The following is a 14,444-nucleotide window of genomic DNA, read 5'->3' on the forward strand; positions in this document are numbered from 1 at the left end:
TATTCTGACTGTTAATTTGATTTCAAACACGACATATGTAGCTCTTTCCTAGAGGAAATTAGACTTTATTATTTTAAAATAAAGCCTTCTAATTTTAGCCTATGAAGCTAATGCACTACAATGGGGAAAACAAAAATGGCAGTTTTCCCTCACCAGTGCTTATAAAACATTTATTATAATGTCTTGTTTATATTTACACTGCACCTAACCCCTGGGAAACCTAGGGCAGACCTTAAGGGTGACATATGGAAAAATAAGGTAGTTAAATACTTTGAAGGACTTTTAATTCCAAAGTCAAATTTGAGCTTAACTGCACTTTAAAAGCAGCCAGAAAGGCAGGCATTCCTTTAGAATTACACCAGATACCACAGTAGTGCACGCAGGGGTGCCCTAGCTTTACTGGGGTCCCTAGACCTACATTTCCTACCCTATACTAGGGGCTTAAAGGAAGGTTGTTGGAGCCAATTAGAACTATGCCTAATTTGCGTATACTATTTTAATCAGAACACAGGCCCTGGGCCTGGTTAGCAGGGCCAAGGGCACAATCAGAGCCAGAAAACACCAATATCAGTTAAAAATGGGAGCAAAAAGTGAGGGGGCTCCTGCAACAAGCAAAGGTGTCTCACAGAGAAATATGCCTCTTTGAATTGATTTTGTGCAGGAAGTTGTCCCTTCCTGCACAAACAATCCTACCCCTAACGAGGGCACATTTGCACTATGCTTCAAGGGCGCCTGTGTAGTGGCTAGGCAGGACACAGCGCACCAGTGGAAGAAGAGAGCAGAAATGATTTTTTGGCCTCTGCTTCCTGCTGTTTTTGCCTCTTTGCTCCCTCTCTTTTTGCTCTTTGTCACTCTTGCTCTCCTGCCCACTTTCCACGTTTCCTCCCTCCAGCCACCAGCCCCCCTCCCTCTCACCTAGACATACTTAATGGGAGAAGCAGCGCTACCCCATTGAGCAGGTCCTCAGGCCAGCTCCCCCTGCACAGGTTTCCTGACACTGCCATTTTGGCGCACATCTCTCCTGCTGCCGTTTTTACCCTCTGTTTCTATTGCCCTGTTTTTTTTCTCCTTTTTTGCCTCTTTGCTCCTTAATCTCTGTTGCCCTTTTGTTGTATCTGGCTCGAGCATGGAACCATGGTGATGGAATTTGGAAGGTTGGGATATAGGGTGTTGGGGTAGTGAGGCAGTTGCTGATCTGGTGGCTGCCCTGTTGAAAGTGTGGAACTGTACTTGGAAATAAAAACCACTAAGCAACTTACCTATCACCTTTATTTGCCTTTTTTGCCTCTTTCATCTCTTTTTTGGCCTCTGTTTTCCGCTGTTTTTGCCTCTTTGCTCTCTCTCTTTTGCCTCTTTGCTCTTTCTTCTCTTTTTTTACCTCTGTTTTCTGCTGTTTTTGCCTCTTTGCTCTCTCTCGTTTTGCTCTTTGTCACTCTCCCCTCCCCCTCCCACCCGCTTCCTGCCTGTCCGCTTACCACCATTTCCTTCCTCCTGTCTCCCACCACCCAGAGATTCTCCCTCCCCGAGAACCTACTTAATGGAGGCTGCAGCGCAACCTTGTTGAGCAGGTTCTCGGACTAGCTCCCCCTGTGACAGGTCCCTTGACGCTGCTGCTTCTACGCACATCTCTTCTGCTGCCATTTTTACCCTCCGTCACTATTGCACTCAGTTTTTTTTACTTTTGCCTCTTGTTCCTTCATCTCTGTTGCCCTCTGTTCTCCTTTTTTTTGCCTCTTCGCTCCCTCTCTTTTGACTCTTTGCTCTTTCATCTCTTTTTTTGGCCTCTGTTTTCCACTATTTTTGCCTCTTTCCTCGCTCTTTTTGCTCGTCACTTTTGACGCTCTCCCACCGGCATCCCCTCAGATCCGGTTCCCAGCGTTTACTTCCTTGTGCCACCCAGCACCCTAGGACCTACTAATGGAGGCCGCAGCAAAGGCGTTCCAAAGGCAAGCCCATCTGCGCCTGTCTGTGCCTGGACCGCGCTTATTGCCAACAACCCTGTTTCTCCCTCCCACTCACCTCTATACCTCTGAGGAGCTCCTGGCCCTGGACCCCGGACAAAGCAACAGCAGCTGCTGTACCGCCTCCCCTCAAGCAGCCAAAGTGTTGTAATTTAGTAGCGATTAGATTAAGCATTAGCAGAAGACATCTTGTATTTAGCAACTATTGTGAACATTTCGAGGAATCCTTTTTGTATTCATGGCAGCCATTATCTCTGTCACATGCTGCCATGTGCTCGTCATGTGCTCTGTCCTACCTTCCTGTTAACTACTCTTGAAAATCTGTCTAGTGACAAGTTATATTTAGCATCTCCCACTTTTGCACATACCCAGTAAGATCTGCAGCTGTTAGTAATTAGTAACAGACAGTAATGTGTCAACTAGTCCTTGAAAACTGTTAGGCCCTCCTACTTGTTGACTGTGCATTTCCATATGACCTTATATGTATACAAGTCTTGCTTCTATAATTGTACCACCTTCTTTTTAGCCCCTGCGTGGATATAAAAGGACCATGCTCTCTAAGTTCAGTGTGCTACTTCAAACATTACCGAAGGGTGCTGTTTGAACTGTAGTACCACCTCATGAGGTTTAATAAACTTTGTCTTTTATTTCAGTTTCTGTGCCAACTTCTTCCTATATGGTCTGAGGACTTTGTGCAGAGAAGGGCGAACCCCTTGCACTAGTAGGCTTACTTCGACAAAAGGACCCTTCACCTGTCATCACTGCCACTTCTCCTGCAATGCAGGACCTCCAGGCCATACAGCATCCCGCACCACACATGCCTCGTCGACCACAAACAACCCAAAACCACTCCAATGCATCCTGTTCAACGCCTGATCCTTCTGCAAACACGCCGCGGAAATCTGGGAGACCATCACCTCCCTCTCCCCCAATGTAACCTTCATCACCGAAGCCTTGTTCCGCCACTCCTCAAACACCAACATAGCAGCACAACACCCGATGGCTACAAGATGATGCACCCAGACAAACGCGGTGGAGGCATTGCAATCACCTTCAAAGAAACCATCCGCTGTGTCACCACTGACAACTACCCCACAATCTCATGGCATCAATAGAGAAAAAGGGTATTTGGGGTAGTAGACAATAGCTGAATGCTTGAGTAAAAGGTTGAGCAAGTATTTCGAATGACCAACGTGTAAGCCATTGGTATCTTAGCTTCTAGGAGAAAGAGAGATTTCATTGAGGGTACAAGAATAGTATACAAGTTCAAAGGTCGCTGCTGATTTTGGAGTAGTTCCACTGGATGCCCTTATTTTGTCATCTCTAGCCTTAGCGTATTACGACTACCCATAGTGCTTCAGGGAATACTAAAATATGGTCTGAGGGTACAAGAATTACAATTTACACAAGTGATAATTTAGTTTAATATAGTACTAATAGGAGCCAAGAAGTGTTTACATTTTCCACAAGTGATCATTTGGTTTGCTATAGTACCAATGGGCACCACTGAGATGTTGTTTCTAGCGTTAAAAAACTACCAAAAGAGTGACATGAGATACTGACTGCAATTGACTGCCTGAGAAATAATCAAATTATTTGGTAGTGCAATATTGAATTTGGCCTAAGCATTACAGTGGTAAGAGCCTCAAAAATGTGCAATATACGTTAGAAGGAATGAGAACATGATAGGTAAAGCAGCTGATAACAATTCGATAAAGGTACTCAGACAGCAGTACTAAATCTAGTACCATGTGTGTAATAATGATGGCACATAATAAACGGTTTGTGGGAACTAATAAAACAGTTTGGCTAACAGAAGTGAGTAGTTGAAGGATGGTCATGGATGAATATTATTAGCTTAGGGCTAAATATTGAGAGACATTATTGAAGCAAAAAGTGAGCGCCACACAAGTGATTTAATGTTCGGTTAGTGGCATTATAAAGGTAAAATTGGCTGTTTGATCAGTCTCTTACTACTAGGTTTGAAGGGATGATTACTGTAGGACTATATTGGTTGGTAAACAACAGCCATAGTAGAAACAAAAGCCAATTGTCATACTGGTGTTGAGAGTATGAAAATGATATATGAATAGCGGGAGGGGAGGCGATGGATATAGAAATCACAAAATTTAGGTTGAGCGTTAACTGAGAAGCTAGAATGCAAAAAAGTCAAGGTCTTACTAATGTGAATTGACTGTTACAATGGACAGCCCCGGTATCTGTGAATGCAGGTTTCTGTGTGCTTTGGACCTGCCATTTGTTTTGGTAAAAATGGAAGCTCACTTAAAATAAGCAAAGGAGGAAAGATGTGCAATACTGAGCTGAGAGCAAACAACAAGTAAGACACAATATGGGTAAAAAAGGGACTAGTATGAAAGCTCAGAGATAGGTTATGGCACCATGCTGGAAGAAGAAAAACTGTCAGACTTGTGAAACAAAGTTGTGTAGAGAAGGAATAGTCTACAGAAGCCAGAGATTATGATAAGCGACAACATTACATTACAGCAAGAAAACGTATGAAAGAGTTTGCCTGGCTCACAAATGTTCATAACTTAAGGTTGAAGTTTATGATTTGTTGTGCTACTTGGCCTATCTTATTATTGTGTCAGACTAAGGATATTTTGTATATCTAGAATATGTTGTTGCTTAGGAGGGATACAGAAGATTAGGGGTTGGACTAAATGACGTGAAACGGTGAAACTTTAAGAAGGTGCAGTATTAGGGTGAATTGAAGTGGAGATCTAAGATTATTAATAGTACAATGTAATTTCATATATTCTGATAGTTTGCAAAATATAGTACACAGGTATACATAATATATGAAGTGAAATATACGACTGTTCTAGCAGTTTGCATGTATGTTTATAACATTAGGAATTGGACCCTGTAACAGGAAATTGATATATTCTACATTGCAAATAAAAGACATGATGCAACATATTTAAGCAAACTAATATAATCCGTACAGTGGCAACAGGCGTCTGCGTATTTCAGCAAAATAACATCATAATCGTTATTGCAGGAACATTCATTCATTCATGCTTGCAGTCTGCAAGTGATATCATCCTGTCAAGATAACATCATATTTTGTATTACAGATGTAAGGGGACAATCATCCATACATCTGCAGTTCCTGATTCAGGGTATAGTGTAATCATGGCTGTGTTGATGTAGAATGAATGTGTCAGTTTAATCTGAAATAGGTAACTGACATAGTTTGGAGTTTTTATTGAGTATACTATTTATAGACCTTAGATTAGTGACCTATCTTTCTTCTTTTTTGCATAGTGCCACTGTTTTATTACCTTCTTTGGAACTCTCTTTGACTGAGTCTAATGTGCGGAATTTAAGTGGCATGTTGTCTAGGGTAGACAGCATGGTGTTATAATGTCAGGCAAGTGGGTAGAAACCATCATGATTGAGTATGGTTCAGGTATGTTTCAGCATATATTCCTTTAAGCAACTGATAGTGCTGACAACATAGATCTGTGAGTAGTGGCACATATAATGTAGGGCACAAGCATGGTATTAAGGTTATAAAATCATCTATTTGATGTTTTTTTTACAGTTATACTGGAATTCTAGCACTCTATCAATGTTACATTTGCCACATTTGTAAAAACCTGCAGGTTCAGAGGTAAGCCAGGATTGTAACACTGTGACAATGTATAGGGATGATCATTTATATATGTCACTGCTACATTTGTTATAGGAAGTTATGACAGGATGGTTAGGTGTCTGTTTAATGTTCATTTTGTTGTTTGGACTCCAATACTCATAGATTTATCTGAAAGATACATGCTTTAAATGTAATACACAACTGTTTCTGTTTTATTGTTTAAATCTATATGACAGTTATTACAAACATTATCAGACACATTGCATATGGTGGAGTGCTCCTGACAAACCGACTTACACAATCAACAATGGGTATCAACCCTCCAAGATAAACTACACTTTCATGTCTCTTTAAACTCCTTAAGGGTCAATGAAGAAAAACAAATATATCCTGTCTTCAACCTATTACACATCATAGGTAAATGTTTGCTGAACATGTACGAATAAATCATGATAAATGTAATTTAATCTGGTTCGAAATGTAAATAAAAAAACGAAATCACACACTCAAAGGGAACAAATAACGTAATTGTTGAGGAATTCATTGAGTCTAAGACAAGTCAACTAATATTAACAATCATGTTTGTTATATCAACCTTCTCTGGAAAAAACTCAAGACACCCACACCTACCTATCAACTCATGTATTTCCTCCATGAAAATGACTTAACCTAATACTCTAACCTTCCCACCCGTACCAAAGATCCTACTCTCAAATTAATGGTTATACAACTGGCCACATACTTCCATAACTCAAACCCTGTTAGGTAGATGGATCATAGTCACATCATATTCAATATATATCACATTTCCATTCCCAGACAGGCCAATTAAGTGAAGGTACTATTTACTGTCAGATCTATTGGCTTTGTCAATATTTTTTAGATATGTAGCCCAGCAGCATGAGCTGCTGCAACTCAGCTTAAAGTAAAAAAAAAAAATAAACACTGTCGCAGCCAGCATTTACAGTGTCATATCACTTTTTCCCCCTGTAAGCCATGTTGATTAGCAGCCACCGATGCTGTGCAATATTTCTAAATAAAAGTGTAGGGTGAGGGTAGGAGAGGCAATTAACACGATGGAGCTGATGGATGGAAAACAAACAAGGGAAATGGGAGGAGAGAGGAAGACAACAAACCAAAAGAAAAACAGACAACAGGAGCTAAATAAACAGCAGAAGGAGGGGTGAGGCTGGTCAACAGATGATGGACACCAGGAAGATGGCGTGGGGGTTGTCAACAAATGACAGACAGCACTGGAGGAGGGCTGGAGGTGGGGAGACCATACAGTGCCATGCACTTTTATGGCTCGTGGCCAGTGGAAGGAGACTGGCTGCAAACAGGTAGCTGTGATAGGTCCATGCTCCATGGCGGGGACAGAAGAGCCAAGAAGAGCAGGCAGCAGGAGTCATTACCCGTAAGAAGCCCGGAAACAAGAGTGACTTGGAAGCTAACCAGTGCTAAGTACTGATTGGTAATAGGTGGGTTCTAAGACTATTTCTAGCCTTTTTTGTGGATATTAGCTTTTGCGGACAGCACACGCACGCTGTAGGTGAATCATAAAAACTAGAATTCCTGTTCTGCGCTATCACAGTGGGTAAACCTCAAATCATTGACACTACTGATCTACTGGGTCATAATAATGATAAAATACTCAGGAAGAATGCCAAAAGTGGAAGACCCAGGAGGAAAGGGCAGCATAATTCTGACTCAATTTAGGACATTGCTTCAAGAAAGTGAAATGACCGAGATTCAGTGACTTGCAAGAGTCCACCCTGAAGTTTAAATTGGCTTGAGCCACGGCTTTGCTATAGTTGACAGATGTAGAGGGAGAACTTTATGCAACATTCTAATATAGGAATTAACTTTCACTGGAACAGTAAAAATGTAATAAAACTTGAAATAAAGATTCTTAATTCCAAGGGTAATTTTAAGCGAATGTCTAGTTCAAGAGGCCACCAATAGTAGAACCACTCCGAAAGCAAACCTCCCACTATGAGAACCTCTGTTTTATCACAGTTATTGGTGAGAGCATAGAAGCCCTCCTTGGTGTCCTGGGAGCTGTAGGAGGGGCTTGGGGTGACTTTCCCACCATCAACCAGAATAGGTACTACTGCGTGACTGCTAAAAAGATTAAAATAAAGGAACACCAGCCCTGTGGAACTTTTGACTGGCAAGGCCTGTAGGGCTTATCTAGCCCCTGCTCCTTTGCAAGTGGCCTGAATTTTTCAATAGCTCGATACCTGTTGCAAACCTTGACTTTGGTTGGTGCTTTGTCATTTCTTGGTGCTTTTGATTTAAACACTTTAGAAATCGATGTCTACAGTTCACTACTTTGTTTGTAATGTGGCATATTACATTTGTTCTTGTTTTTTTGTTTCAAAATTGGATTGTGTTGACTTCTTAATTTTAATGTTGTTTGGTACTGCTTGAACGAACTACACGTTTCTCTAGAGAGATGGCTACAGCTTTCACCATAGCTACCAGACACCAAGCAGATTTTCTTAATGGACTAAATTATAAACTAACCACAGTGGGTTTTAATAGGTTGGTAGGGTAACAGCCCCAAATAACTCACCCACTTTCAAACCACCCACTTATGGGTATTCAAAATGTGCCTGTTTCCTCTTTTCTTGTTGGCATGGTACTTAGGAATTTGACCACTTGGCATGTGTGAATAATTCTTTTTTTTTTTTTTTTTTATCTACGGACACTTGCACTTGGGCTTCTTTTTGTTCTATGTTTAATCCATCTGAAACATGTAATGGGTGTACTATCCCTGTTTTCAGCACAGCACACCTTTAAGTAGGTGACCGGGTGCAAACATGAAACATGCACCCAATTACAAATAATATGTTAACACCCAAGGCAGCCACAAACTAGCAGCCACCCTGGGGCAGCACATTTAGCGAAATACAGAGCAGCAGCATACAAGCCACTCTGTGTTTCACAGGGCAGGTGGCAGCTGTCTGCACTTAAAAGAGGGGAGACAGGTCTCTCTACAGGCAGGTGCAATGAGTGACTGCACCTGCCTTGAAGGGGATGCCTGGGACTCCATGAGACTCCACTTTCCTACTCTAGAGGGCTGCTGTAAGGGTGCACAGTAGCAGTGTGAACCCTTTTGTGCCTCTTAAGCACCTATTTGCCTCTGTGCAGAGGTTAAGTGATTCCCTTATTCACGTGGGGCCATGCTCCGATGCAACTTAGGGAACGTCTACTGAAAATAGTGCTGGTGCTACCTGGGCACCATCTTTATCAGTATGACTATACTTTAAGGTTACTTTAATCTTTGTTTTCATTCAGTAAATTTCTAAGTTTTTTCAAATAGAAAAACAGATCTATTTATCAGACCTAACTATAACATTACTTTGAACCTTTGTTTTTTTGGTGAAAATATACATATATCTTTGGACAGATAGATAGATATTCACACAAAAAAACAAAGGTTAAAGTGACATTATAATAAGGTCAAAACACAGTCACAAATAAAATAAATTATGTCATTTAAGATGAGGTCACAGAGCATTTCATGAGTGATGTAATATGTGAGATCATACACAGTGCATGGTAACGGTGCACGTTATAGTGACTAAGGTTAAATATAATTGGCAAAAATATGTTTTTACTAACATTTTCAACTAATTATAAAATCACTTTAACTTTTGTTTTTTTAGTGAATTTCTCAGGCTATTTCTTAATGTAAAATAAGATATTATTACCATACCTAACTATAACATCACTTTAAACTTTGCATTTTTCAGTGAATTTCTGAGTTTCTTTAACATAAAGTAACAAAAGGCTCAGAACACCAAAATGTAAAAAACAGGCCTACTGGTTTTATCAAGGGGTCAAAACAACAACACATACAAAGCAGACCTCTTGTCTTTGTAATAAAATCACCACAATAATTTAGAATTCCAATCCAATGTATTCACATGTACATACATCACAATGATTAATAATAAATAACGCTACAGAAATATTTAAAATGAGACATTTTTCAAAACAGCCCTAAACATGTGTTTACACTCTTGAGGCCACAAAATGTTGCCACAGAACCAACCACAAGAGGTCCCTGCACTCCAACTGAAGAGCCTATAGTTCTAACTCAGAATGCTTTGTAAATTATGGTAAGCTCTCCTGGGTTCATACATTCAATGAATTAGAAGGCTAACCATTTGCTTTCAATTGCTGGGGGACTGTTGTAGCCCCTGCAGCCACCCATAAAACGTATTTCTATTGTTGGTGGTGCCCCGGTCCCCTTCTTGTGGCACCACAAGAAGTTTACTATAGTTTTGAAAGCCCACGCAAGGCATTATGGGACACTCCAGTGTGGGAGCAGTGAATAATACATCATATGCCTTGCCATTTGAATGGTGAAGCGGAAAAGCCACAACTATATGTATTTTTGTATTTTTTAAGGTAGTGCGATAGCCTAGTCCCTCGCTGCCACACGTTGCTATTTTTATATTTTGGGTGCCCCAGACCCGGCCAAGGAGTCTACCCCTGTACTGCTATGCCATGTAATAATTGTTTTTTGCACGGTGGGTGCCCTGTCTCACTCCAACATTTCTGCCTACGGGCACTGTGCCCCGCTGCCTCCATTGCCAGCACCCATCCTTGGTGTAGGAGGGAGACCATTTCATTAGTTTGCTCCACCTGGCAGGAGCAGCTTTTCTTGCTGCTCCCGCTATGTGGGAGCAAACCTATGTTGTCTTCCCGGGAGAGTCTGGACAGGGACTTAAATTTATGTTCCTGACCCTTGCTCTTTCGGGCAGAGACAACTCAGTGTCCTGGAGGATGGAGTGCCCGGGACACTGCTACTATCGGGCCCTGGAAGATGGTGTTCCAGGGTCCTTCAAATGGCTCAGGGAGTAGCATCCCATGCCCCGTCTTCATAAAAATTAAACTGGCCCCGCTTGACTAGGTTCACTGGAACTTCAAAATGGTCAGAGAGGGGGGCCGCACTCCACTCCCCATAAACATAATATTGGCTCCGGACGATGAGGTTTCCCTGAACTTTCAAAAGGCTTGGAGAAAGGGGCTGCATAAACTCTTCCCTTTAAAAATGATATCGGCCTCAGGGGATGGGGTCCTGTGAACTTCAAAAAGGGATGGGAGAGTGGGCGCTCACACCCCCTCTCCTCACCATCCCTGACCCACCCAGGGGGCTTTTTTATTTATTAAAAAAGAAAGGATTGGCTGTAAGATTTAAAACAAATACAGTTTTGGTCCCACTGTGAGTCCCGACCAGGCCAAGAGGTCTAGGTCGCCCTACTCCAGCCCCTAAATGTTATTTTTAATCTTTTTACAGGACAGGGGACAGAGTCCACATGTCTTAAACGGCTGCCGCAACATGTTTGTTTGAAAATGTGGTAGCCAATTAGATGTTCTCTTTTGAGCTATTGAATCCAGGGATCTATATATACAAACAATATCAAAACCCTAATTTCTCAAAAACTACTGAACAGATTTACACCAAATCACAAAAGCACAGTTCTGGGGACAAAATCTAGGTTTTTGCAAATTTTGGTCTATTTCCGTTAAGCCTGTTTGACAGTAGGTGTGTCTAATTTTCATATGGAAAATGTCAGATCACCCCAAAACATTCCAGTAAGACGGTTAGATGGATGAGACTTGGTTTTGGAAACTTTCGTCAAGATTTGTCAAATAGCTATATATATATATATATATATATATATTCACTGAAAAATAACAAATATTTAAGGGACATTATAGTTATGTGAAAATTTCAGTGACGTCAAACTAACAAAATACTGAAATTCAACAGTTATAGTTATCTCTAGTAACTATAACTCATGCCCTAAGGTTACTATAACTCGCCCTCTACCATGCACAGTCTTGTCATCACTGATGTCCTTGCAAATGTTGCAATGATGTTTTCAACAATGTGATATACCATTTCATGAGAGATGTAATATGTGGGGTTATCTGCTGTGCATGGCAAGGGCAGAAGTAGTACCTTAGGGCCCAGGTGGGCACCTGGGCACCCACAAACTTGGGGGCCACATGGGAGCGGGGGGCCACAGTGGCTGCAGTCCGCACCCCGCAAAGCATTTTGAAATCTCCCGCTGGGTGGGAGCACACTTGCTTTTCCTACCCACAGGGAAAACTACTGAATCCTGGGATGGGCTTCCAGGGACACAGTGTTGGCCCTGGGAGATGGAGTCCCCAGGGCCTCTTAAGGCTTGGGAGGGAGGCTACATGCCCCCATCCTCTCAGAAAAACAACATTGGCACCATAGGATGGGATCCCTGGGGCCTATACAGGTCCGGGGAGGGAAGCTGCGTGCCCCCCTTCCCGGAGGTATGGGTCCCTCTGAGTCTTTGAAGGCTCGGGGACGGGAGCTGCACGCTTTAAATCATACTTGGCTCAGGGGATGGCGAATGGCTCCTTCCCTTTAATGTATATTATTTAAATATTAAACTGTATATAATATAAAAACATATAATTTTAATATTGAAATATTAGGAGCAGGGCAAGAGAAGATGAGCCCAGGTAAGCGGAAAAAAGGTGAAGCAAGCTGTTCACTGAAGCAGAGCAGCAAAGCCAAGCAAGGGTTGGTGGCTGTGGTGTGGCTTTTACATCCCACGCCAGACAAAATGGCCGCCAGATCATGCAGTCCTCTCTCCTCGCAACAGAGCTCACTAAAAAGTGTGAAGAGCTTGCGAGGTACCAGTGATTATACTCAGTGCAGAAACATAGAAACAATATGGTGTGAACACTGACAAGTATGGCTTTTCTGCAAACGTAGTATTTCAATTGCAGTCACCTCAGCTAGATGGTTGGGGGAGCTATGAGCATTATGTGACATCTATCCATATGAAATTCTTTGCTGATAGAATCATTAAAGACTGGATCCCACATTTGTTCCTAAAATCAATTTCACCTCTTTAAAAAGATAGCTTGGACAGCACTTCAGTACTTTTCTGATTCAAGTATTCCTTCAACAAGGGACGTCAGAAGAGCCTTATTAATTTATATTGACCGTACAAGCGACTTTTGAGTTTCTACCTCTCTTTTCATTTCAACTGGTGCAGACAAGGTCAAAAAGTGCAGCAGGTAGTAAACCAGGAATACAGGTCAGTTGGCATAGAGCCTCCACAGGCTGTTCTGGGGTCATCCATGAAGTCGATTTCAGCTTCCTGGGCTGAGGCTGAAGGTGCAAAAGGAGATTTGTAGGGCAGTGACCTGTTCGACCCCTCAAACCTTTGTGAAACATTACAGCAGGATTTATGTTAATCCTCTGAGAAGACTTTCGGTACTGTAATTATTGATTCAGCAATGAAGACATTTTTGTTAAGTAAGTAAATACTTTGTTCTGCATCACAGCTTGATTGGTGCGAATGTTAGGCTTGGTATATCCTCAATATGGTTAGGACTGGGATGAGGAAGACAAATGTTGAGAAATGAAATATTTACTTACCAGTAATCTTCATTACCATGAATCGTTGTCCTGCTCGTCCCTATCCAGGATCTCTCCATTCTTCCAATTTTGGCACCTCCAAGTGTTATTTATTTGTTATTTACAGGAGGATGGGATGGGAGGAAACGTGGGAGGCTTTATTCTGCCAATGTGTGTATGGGCATGAAAAGAGGACAGGCACATGCTAATGTTCTATCTATGACTATTTACATTTCTGTAAGGGAGACAGGACTCTTAATATGGCTCGGACGAGTCTAGGAATATTACAATTCAGACTAATGATGATTAACAGTAATTTTTCCATTTCACATTTTTCCATCTGTGCCTAGTGTGAATAATAAATGCACCTTTGTTGGCATATTTAGCCCACTAGGCAGTAAGATGTATCCTTAGTAATATTCTAATTACTGAGTACAATGAAAAAGGATTATTCAACATGCTTTTCGATGGCAAGAAAAGGTTAACAGTGTTTCTGTATGTTTTTTGGGCCCTCTGTATAGCCAGCACATAAAACTTCTGTCTATGCAATCTGTGGCAATATTTCAAATTTGACTTATTTGACACTGAGTAGAGATTCCTGTCTAGAAAATTAGAATTATTACAAAATTTGAAAAGTCTAGTCAGAACACCTATCCATGCAATTAAAACTTACTTTCTCATTCACTAATATAGACATTAGTAAATTTCATGTTAAAACGATCTGTCAGATGAATGGCAAACCTAGGCACAGAGTAGGATGTTTCTACTGTGGTTCTGCATCTATCTGAACAACTAAGCCATCCACCGCACTTGTCCCACATCCTTGCTGTAGTTCAGAAACTGTGAAGTGGAACTGCCTACCACTGTGAGGAACACAGAAAGGTAAAGAGAAGTATGCAAAGGGAATGAATAAGCTGCAGGGTCTATTTTTATTTTAAAATAGCAGAAGCCAGCCTGAATAGGTAGCGGTGAGTGGCCACACTGTCCGTAGACAAGGAAAGGAAAGGTGCATGCAGTGGCTCCTTGTGTCATTGGGGCAGTGGGAAGCCCTTGGTGGCCGGTACCCGCAGAAACTATTGAAAGAGAAGCTTAAGTATGGCATCAACAATCTTGGAGATGTGGGCGCTGGCAAATGCAGGTTCATGTGGCTAGGAGGTCAGCCAAACAAGAAGACCAAACTATGGGCTGAGGAGAAGCCACCTGCTTGTGCCACAGCATTGGCATCCCAGGTACCTTAAGAACAGGGAACAGATGGCCCTAACGAACAAGTTACCTACCTTACCAATGAAAAAGGTATGTACCTTTGGTAACACCTTTATCTGGTAGAGACAATATCTAGTTGCAGATTCCTTATCTTTGAATTTCCCCCAGGCGTCAGACTGAATCTGGGCAGTACGCCTGGGTGCCGTCAGGTGGCCTCGATCGGCTCCACATCCGTCAT

General features: G+C 41.8%; 1 protein-coding gene across 1 annotated transcript in view; it reads right to left on the minus strand.

Moving 5' to 3' along the window:
- LOC138248423 (cytosolic beta-glucosidase-like) overlaps positions 1-14,444 on the minus strand; it is a 355,284-nt gene that overhangs the window by 37,186 nt on the left and 303,654 nt on the right. The gene's annotated exons all lie outside the window — the stretch shown is intronic.

Source organism: Pleurodeles waltl, chromosome 1_2 (assembly GCF_031143425.1).
Source record: "Pleurodeles waltl isolate 20211129_DDA chromosome 1_2, aPleWal1.hap1.20221129, whole genome shotgun sequence".
NCBI classification, from domain to species: domain Eukaryota; kingdom Metazoa; phylum Chordata; class Amphibia; order Caudata; family Salamandridae; genus Pleurodeles; species Pleurodeles waltl.